Raw genomic sequence first — 9,539 nt, forward strand, 5'->3', positions numbered from 1 at the left:
CGTCGGGACGCGCTAGGCCCTGACTCCCGCTCGGCACCTGCCTGCCGCCCCAGCGAAGAGAGGAGGCCGGGAGCGCAGCTTCAGTGGAGCCTCTTCCATGGCCTCCCTACGCAATGCCAGCCCCTGGCTGAGAAATTACTTCAAGGAGAACTATATTCCTCAGGTCTGCGAGGTACTGGAGCACCTTGGCGGCGGAGTTAGAGGGGGAGGAATGGGAAGGGGTTTCCCAGAGGAGGGCTAGGGTTTGGCGGGGTGAGGGAGTGGAGAGGAGGAAGGGAATGGAAGAGGAGGAAGTCAGCTTTGGTCAGGTCGGGGCTGAAGATAGAGATCCGAGAGAAGACGGAGGGCTGATGGTGGTTGAAAGAGGGGCGTGGCTGACATCTCCCAGGGAGAAAGAGCGCAGGGCCCCAGGACAGAAACTCCAAACTCCATCTTTGAAGGTTTGGAGAAGAGCCTGAAGACAAGATCAGGAGTGAGAAAGAAGTACCTTAGGGACAAAGGAAGGAAACCAGGAGAGTGTGGCTTTATGAAGAGAGTGGGCAATGGTGTCCACTAAGATAAGGACCTGAAGGGGTCTGGTGGGTACGGCCCAAGGCCAGCCTGAGGTTCCAATGGAGCGATGAGGGCAGAAGATTGGGGTTAGCCAAGGAGAAAGGGGAAGGAGAGACCTTAGGAGGGAAAGTAGCCAGCTTTTTGTGAAGGGAAGGATCCCACACCTAGTATTTTCTTAAACCGGAGGAAGGACTGCCCCCACTCCTCACCATCATAACAGGAGGGGAGAAGGACAGGATAGGAGTGGGCAGTTTCGTAGGACGTCAAGAAAGTTCTCTGGTGGCTTTTTTTTTTTTTAACAAATATTTGGTGAGATATTTGCCAAGAATGTGTATGTTTGGGTAGGGATAAAGGGAACAGAGGTGAGGTATGGGGACATGAGGCAGAGAGAAGTCTAGGGAAGGAAAGAGAAGATGAGCAGTATTGAGAGCCCAGCTGGTGTAGTGACGCTCCTATGCAGTTGGGAGGGCAATTTGGTACAGTTCCCCTCCTTTATGGATGGTAATTTAATAAAATGTTAAATACATCTGACGTTGACCAATCATTTCCACTTCTAGGGATCCACTATAGAGCTATACCTGCATATAGGATTAGAAGTTTGTATAAGATATTCATCATAACATTTTTAATAGTGAAAATAGTAAATAACCTAAATGTGAATACAGGAACAGGATATTATGTAGAATTAAGTATATCTGTACCTTTTGAGAAGAAAAGCTCCCCAAGACATATTAAATTTTAAAAAAGAAAATACAAGTTGCCCATCAAAGTGTCTACTAAAATCTAGCTACTTATCAGATTTCACATATGTATGTATAGCTGTGTATGTATACATACATGTGTATATATATGTATAAATGTATAGGTGTGTTTAAATGTATATATGTATCTATATTTAAGAATAATACATGCATAGAACATATGCCAAACTATTTACAGCAAATGTTTTGGGGGATGGTTTTAGAGGAGAATTCTCATTTTTCACTCTATATACATCTGTATTGTTTTAAATTTTGTGATGCATTTCATATGTTTTACCTTTATATAATTATGTTTGAAAATATGTAGAGAGCATGTACTCATCTTCCCAATTGTGTGATTTTCTCAAGTAGCACTCAGTAAACCACATGTAGGTACATAAATACAAGTTGACTTCATCCAGGATAGGAGTTTGCCCGGCATATAGAATGGAAGGGCAACGGTGAGGCGCTAGGTTTTTGAGAGTGCCTGAAGTGATGGGCCACAGACTCTAAGGACTAGGAAATGAGAATAAAACATAATACTGATATGTTGGTAGAAAGTACAGGCTCCTGAGGGGTGAGTGAAGAGGGCTGGAGGGAGTAATTGAGTGAGGGAGCTGGAAAAGTAGGAGGTAGGAGTCAGAAAGTGGAATATTTGTATTTAAGATTCAGAATAAAGCCATTCTGAGTGATGACAGTCCAGGTTGGCCATGGAGCAGGTAGCAGAAGTGGATTTGAGTTGAGGGTCAGGGAGCATCAGGGAAGTGGGAGCTGCTCTTCGCCTTGCTCTCCACTTGCTGTAACATTACAAAGCTGCAAGAGGCATCCCTGGCCCTTCCTCAGTGTGAGCCCGTCCTCACCAGCCTACTGTATTGCTCTGCCCGTGGAGAAAGGAGGCCCTCAGAAGCACTCCTTATTGTTTAAGATGTTGTTTTCTTGAGGAGTCCTTCACTCAGCTCTGCTACCACATTGCCAGCTAGTGCAAAAGAGCAGTCTTCTGGGCCCCATATACCTATCCTAACCTGGTTACCTACTTCCCCTGGGAGGCTACCAGGATGAGTCCCATTGTGCCTCATATCCCTGGACACTTGTTCATCGGACCCAATTTGCCAGGCCTCACACTCTTTCTAAAACCCATCTTCTGTAAGCTTTGGAATGCCTAATCTTTTATCTCAGATTTCCCTGTATGTTGAACCTCTTCTAAACTTCATTCATCTATCTGTCCTAAATAAAACATGGTGTCTACTTAACATATAATTCCCTTGCAAACCTCTTGAATAGAGACTGATTAAAAAAAATTCTGTTTGCCCTAGCCGGTTTGGCTCGGTGGAGAGCATCGGCCTGCGGACCGAAGGGTCCCGGGTTCGATTCCAGTCAAGGGCATGTACCTTGGTTGCGGGCACATCCCCAGCAGGGGGTGTGCAGGAGGCAGCTGATCGATGTTTCTCTCTCATCGATGTTTCTAACTCTCTATCTCTCTCCCTTCCTCACTGTAAAAAATCAATAAAATATATTTTAAAAAAATCTGTTTGATTCACTGGACTTACTGAATCTGTTGATTAATATTTTTTTAATCAGTTTTAGAAAACTCTTGGTCATGTTCAACTATTTATCCAATTCTTTCTTCTTCTGGGACTCCAATAAAAAATATGTTCGATTTTTGTTCTTTGTCCTACATTCCCCTTTTGTACTCTGTTCTGTTTCCCCCCCATTCTTTTGCCCCTCTGTGCGCAAGTTTGGACGTTTTTTTACTCATTGTCTTCGAGCTTACTGAATCTGTTTTATGTTGTGTCCAGTCTACTGTTAAATACATCACATGAGTTCTTCATTTCAGATAGAATGTTTTCCAGTTCTAGAATGTTCCTTTGATTCTTCTTATACATTCCAATGAAAATTCTGCATCTTTTCACCCATTTGGTCTGTCATTTCTTGTTTTCTTTAACATGTTAACTCTTGTTCTTTTAAAATTGTTGTCAATGTAAAGATGAATTAAAATATTTATTATAATTTAATTGTTAGAATTGAATAAATGTTCTTTATTTAAATCACTGGTTTGATTTCTGTCTCCTGACTGGACCTTGACTGATGCAGAAGACAGCTGGAAAGGGAAACAAGGGAACTTTCTGGGGATTTGGAAAATGACTGTGAGGTGTGGATGTATCCACTGTCAAAATTATACAGCTGAGCCCTAACCGGTTTGGCCCAGTGGATTGAGCGTCGGCCTGCGGACTGAAAGGTTCCAGGTTTGATTCCGGTCAAGGGCATGTACCTCGGTTGCGGGCACATCCCCAGTAGGAGGTGTGCAGGAGGCAGCTGATCGATGTTTCTCTCTCATCGATGTTTCTAACTCTCTATCCTTCTCCCTTCCTCTCTGTAAAAAATCAATAAAATATATTTTAAAAAATAATAAAATTATACAGCTAAGATCTGTGCTTTTGAATTCATGTAAATTTTACCTAAAAAATGTAATTGAGAACAGGTAGGAAAATGGATGGATATATAAATAATATAAGAATCAGAATGGTGATAATTGTCAAAACTGGGTGATGGTGTATAGGGGTTCATTGTTGATATATGTTTGATGTTTTCCATAATAAAAAGTTAAAAGATAGCCATGTCTGGGTGTTTTTTTCATAATGTATATAGCTATAGAATTATAAGCTTGATTTGTCTGTATAGTCATTTTCTGTGTTTGCTTGCTATATCAATTATCCATGGCTATGTCATTCAACTGCAGCATTTCGTGACTTAAAACAACAGGAATCATTTAGTTTGCCCAACAATCTGAACTTCTGGCAAGGTCTTTCAGGAGGAGATGTCTCTGCCCCATGTGGTACCATCTGGGCTGGATCAACAGGGGGTTAAAGATCCATTAAAAAAAGAATAGTTTTATTGATTTTGAGAGAGAGAAAGGGAGAAGAGAGAAACATCAAGTGAGAGAGTAACATCCATCAGCTGCCTCCTGCATGCCCCCTACCAGGGACCAGGCCTGCAACCCAGCCATGTGTCCTAGCCAGAATCAAACCAGCAACCTTTCGACTGACACCCAACTAACTGAGCCACACCAGCTAGGGCAAAGATCCATTTTTAAAATGGTTCACTCACATGCTTGGCAAGTTAGTGCTGGGTGTTGGCTGGGAGTTCAGCTAGGTCTGTGAACAAGTAGGCGTGGTTCCTTCATATGGGCCCCTCCATGGGCTACTTGAACTTCCTCACAGTGTGGTGGCTCGGTTTTAAGACCAAGCATCCCCAGAGAGAACTATGTAGAAGTTCTATCACCATTTATGACCGAGGCTCAGAAGTCAATATAACATTATTTTCGCCTAGATTCAAAAGGAGGGAACATAGACCCTACTTGTTTTCATGTCATTCTTAAGAGATATATTTATTTGTGGGATTTGTATCACAAAGTGGGACATGGTATTTTACATCATATTAGCTCAAATTTGTATGCTGTAAATCTTCACAGAGTGCAGCCACACAGTATCATCATTTAATTCTGGCACAGAGTCTCAAAATGGGCTAAGGTTGACTTGGCTATCTGTCATCACTGTGCTGGTTTTCTTTCTTTTAAAATTGAATTTATTGGGGTACAGGTTTCAAGTGTACAACTAAACAAACCCCATCATCTGCACACTGTATCATGTGTCCATCATCATCCCAAGCAATTTCTTTCTGTCCCCATTTCCCCCCACTTTTCCCACCTCCACCTACCCCACCCCCCTCACCCCTGTTTCCCTCTGGCTATCACCACACTGTTGTCTGTGTCTATGTGCTGTGTAAATATGTTTTTGTGGGGTTTTTTTTTTGCTTAATCCCTTCATCTTCTTTCATCCAGTCCCCCAGTATTCCTCCCTGCTGACAGCTGTCAGTCTGTTCCATGTATCCATGCCTCTGTTTCTATTTTGTTGGTCAGTTTGTTTTGCTCATTAGATTCCACATATAAGTGAGATCACATGGTATTTGTCTTTCTCTGACTGGCTTATTTCACTTAGCATAATACTCTCCAGGTCCATCCATGCTGTCACAAAAGGATTTCCCCCCTTTTTTTTACAACTGAGCAGTATTCCATTGTGTAAATGTACCACAGCTTTTTTTTCCTCTAAACTTTTTATGTATATTTGTTTGTTAATCCTCACCTGAGGATATTTTTTTCCCATTGATTTTTAGAAAGAATGGAAGGGAGAAAGGAAGGCGGGGAGGGGAGAGAGAGAGAGAGAGAGAGAGAGAAGAGAAACATTGATGTGAGAGAGACACATAGATTGGCTGCCTCCTGAACACGCTCCAACTGGAGGCCTTCATTGGAACCTGCAACCCAGGTACGTGCCCTTGAATCTGTGACACTTTGTGTTTGGGTCTACACTCTATCCACTGAGCCCACCGGCCAGGGCACCACAGCTTTTTTGGCCACTCATCTACCGATGGGCATTTGGGCTGTTTCCAGATCTTGGCTATTGTAAATAATGCTGCAATGAACATGTGGACCACAACAGTATCACTCAGTAGTGGATCTGAGCCCTTCTGTCTATAATGATCTCTTGTTTCTTCTTTCTTTTCTATGTTCCCTAGGAGCAGATATATATTGGACATTAACAAGTCACCTACACAACATCTACTTCCCCCTTCTCTCTTCCAATTATTCCTTACATTTTTATGTTATAACCTACCCTTTCCCCTCATAGCTCATGTGCTTCAGGGAAACTGACTATTTGTATCTTAGGTTGGAGTCTGATTAACTTACACAACCAGTGCATTGAGTTTTCTAGGCCACAATGTTTGTGACCATGGCGGGTGATGGTGAGGATCAGGGAAAGGGCAAGATGTGATCTAAGCCAATTTAGGTCAGGTTGCTTGTTGTAATGTTAGGATAGAGATCATCTCTGGATATTCATGGGGGAAACATGTAGCCCGGGAGCCATTGGCAATGATCCTGTGTCAACAAGGAGAGATGGTTTTAGGGTGAAGTGGATTTTGAGGAAGGCAGCATGGGGAAATGGAAAGAAATCAGATTTCTAATGACATCAGTAAGCCACTGGGTTAAACCTGCTACCACATGGGGTCTGGGCCCGAAGTGGATCTGCCTTGGGCTGGTCTGTAGTGTGTGGGTTCTTGACTTCATGTAGGAAAGATTTCACCAACAAGTCCAGGTGATTTTGAGAGTACGTTTACTAAAGCTGGGGACAGTGACACAAAGGACAGGCTTACGGTAGAAGTAACAGGAGAGCCCGGGGGGTTGGGGGGGGGGCTACTTTGGCCCCTAGAAATATCATAGGAAAGAAGTGAGCCAAGGTGAGGCTGCTGTTAGCTCCCTGGGAAGTCAGAGAAAAAGGGGGCTTTGGCGATAGGATCAGGGGGTAAATCCAGGATGAGCTGCCTACTGCCCAATGCTTCCCTAGTTGCAAGTCTCATGGGGACTACTAGAGTTTAGGAGAAAGAAAGTAGAGATCTAAGGCATGAGCATGCTCTAGCGAGAGTACACCGTGAGTCCTTTTTCTTGAGGCTTTTAAAAATCTTTCTTAGAACAGTGGGAATTCTAGGAAAGGTCTTAGGGCAGTGGTTCTCAACCTTCTGGCCCTTTAAATACAGTTCCTCATGTTGTGACCCAACCATAAAATTATTTTTGTTGCTACTTCATAACTGTAATGTTGCTACTGTTATGAATCGTAATGTAAATATCTGATATGCAGGATGGTCTTAGGCGACCCCTGTGAAAGGGTCGTTTGACCACCAAAGGGGTCGCGACCCACAGGTTGAGAACCGCTGTCTTAGGGGAGTCTTAACAGAAAATTCATTAGCTTTCCAGGTGTGTCCTTCAATATGTTGATTCATCAAAATGTGAATAGAGAGGGGTCAGAGTTTTTATCTGGTTAGTTTATTTTCAAAGAACATCATCTAAGAGGGACCAGGACTCAGGCCCTTCTGTCCCAGGACTGTTGGAAGGTGTAGAGCATTTGCTCCTTAATGTCCTTGGTTAGGGAAAATAAAAATTTGTGATTCATTAGCTGGCTGTAAATTGCTCAAATTGTTTGGCCTCATTTAGTGATTTTTGTCAGTTTCCCTTATTCCACATGTCAAGGAATTTCCCTAGCTTCTTACTGTTCTGCCTCAAACCCAAGCTTGATCTTTTGAATTTGTAGTTGTAGGAGCCAATATATGTGGAGTTGAGATTTATTACTTGAAACCTAAAGCATCTGAAGCAAGACAAAGGGATCATTTTTGCTAGGAGATTGCCCAGGTTGGATTCGTGGCGTGCCAATTACTAGTTGTGTGTTCTGAACAAGTTTCTCAATCTTTCTGCCTCAGTTTTCTTGTAGTAAGATTCCAGCTGGATGAGAGACAGGCCTTTATTTTCTAGAGTGAGAGAAAGCAACTGTGAAAGGAAAAAATGGGAAAGAAAATCACAAAATGTGTCCTCAGGAAAATCAGTTTTAGGCATAAACAAAGACCGCCCTGGAAGTATAAAAGCATGGGAAAATGCTGGGAACTGCTGTTTCTCATCGTAGGTAGCCAGCTGTCTGGCTGGGTCGCAGGCTTGTTCTGGTTGGTCTCCCAGGGGCGAAAGCCCTTTTGCCTCTGTTTATATGGCTGAGGTCGCTGGACATCCTGTTTCCTTGATGGGCCTGGGCCGGCCTCCGTCACAGCTGGCACCTTCCTAAAACCCTCTCACTCTGGTTCAGCTTCCAGCTGAGCCTGTGTGTGGCTCACTGCATACAGTGCATACCGGTAGAAGTGGCTTCTTTCTTTCTTTTGATTTATTTATTTTTTTTTAGCAGAAGTCCAGGGATGTAAGGTACAGGAGAAGCACTGGGAGCAAGAAAATTCCGCTTCTTCCATTTACTCCCATCTACGCCCATCTTACAATATCCAAGAACAACTCTGCTGCTATCTGTATTGTATTTTGGGATTCCCATGAGTTTCATTTTTATTGATTTCAGAGAGGAAGAGAGAGAGAAAACATCAATGATGAGAGAGAATCATTGATCGGCTGCCTCCTGCATGCCGTGACTTCCTGGTTCATAGGTTGATGCTCAACCAACTGAGCCACACCAGCCTGTGACTTGCAGTTTTTAAAGATTTTTTTTTTTCTGATTTAAAAAGCGAATTTCAAACCACTGTGATCAGCATCCAGGCTCTGTCAGGAAATAATCTCTTCCTTGATGGTTCATGTTCTCAGTGTTGTAGGAAGCTAGTCTTTTCCCTCATAGACCATCAGTATCTGGTATGGCTTTCCTACAACATGGATGTATTGTTTATACAAAAGATATAAACATAGAGATAGAGGATGGCCTTTTTTTTTTTAGATCTTGGAGTTGATATTTTTGTAAACTTTAATTTTAGATTTGAAATAAATGAACTAAATGGTTAAATACTTGGAATTTAAGCAATAAAATACTTTCTATATATTATTTTAAGGTTTAGGAGAAATATATTTTAGAAATTCAGGTGGTTTTTTTTTTGTTTGTTTTTTGTTTTTTAACATGTCTGCCGGTAGACACTCAGCGCCTGAACCTGATAGAACTGTGGGAAAACTGTGTTTCCTTCTGATTCCCCACTCTCACTGTGTTCATCATTTCTCTCTCTGAGAGCTCTGAGATACTCACCCCACCACTAATTGGAATCACCTTCCTTGGAGATATTCCTTTCAAAAGACATTGAATTTTGGAAGATATAATTAATATAACAGCTCAAACAATGAAGCCTTGTTGGTAGAATTTCAGACAGTAGGCCATCCAAAGTATTTAGAAATCTGTCCTCTTTTTTTTTTATTGTGCAGAAATCAGCACACTGTTTACAAACAAGGCCTGCCCCATAGGGACTCAAGATGGGCGAGAGATTGTGGTGTAGTGCCTACAAAATGATTAAGCAGCTATTTATGTAATTGTATCTGAGAGTAAAAAAGTGCTCATCAAATTGCTAGCTCAGATTTTGGTTTAACATCTAGGAAAGAATAAAAGAGTTTGCAAAACTAGATCTGTCCAGCAGAGGGCATATTTAAATTACAAATCATGATTTTACACAGTTTTCTATTAGAAATAAATAAATACATTTTTTATTTTTATGATTTTATGCAGTTTTTATGCTTTATGTTTCTTTCATGATTACTTTTCCAATCTTTGTTTTAAAATTTTATTTATTTCTAAATCACATAGATATTATGTGTCTTTTCGTAAAATTTAATTTATTTTATTTTTTGTTAATCCTCATCCGAGGATATTTTTCCATTGATTTTTTTTAGAGAGAGTAGAA

The sequence above is a fragment of the Myotis brandtii genome, unplaced genomic scaffold (genome assembly GCF_000412655.1).
Source record: "Myotis brandtii unplaced genomic scaffold, ASM41265v1 scaffold17, whole genome shotgun sequence".
Taxonomy (NCBI): domain Eukaryota; kingdom Metazoa; phylum Chordata; class Mammalia; order Chiroptera; family Vespertilionidae; genus Myotis; species Myotis brandtii.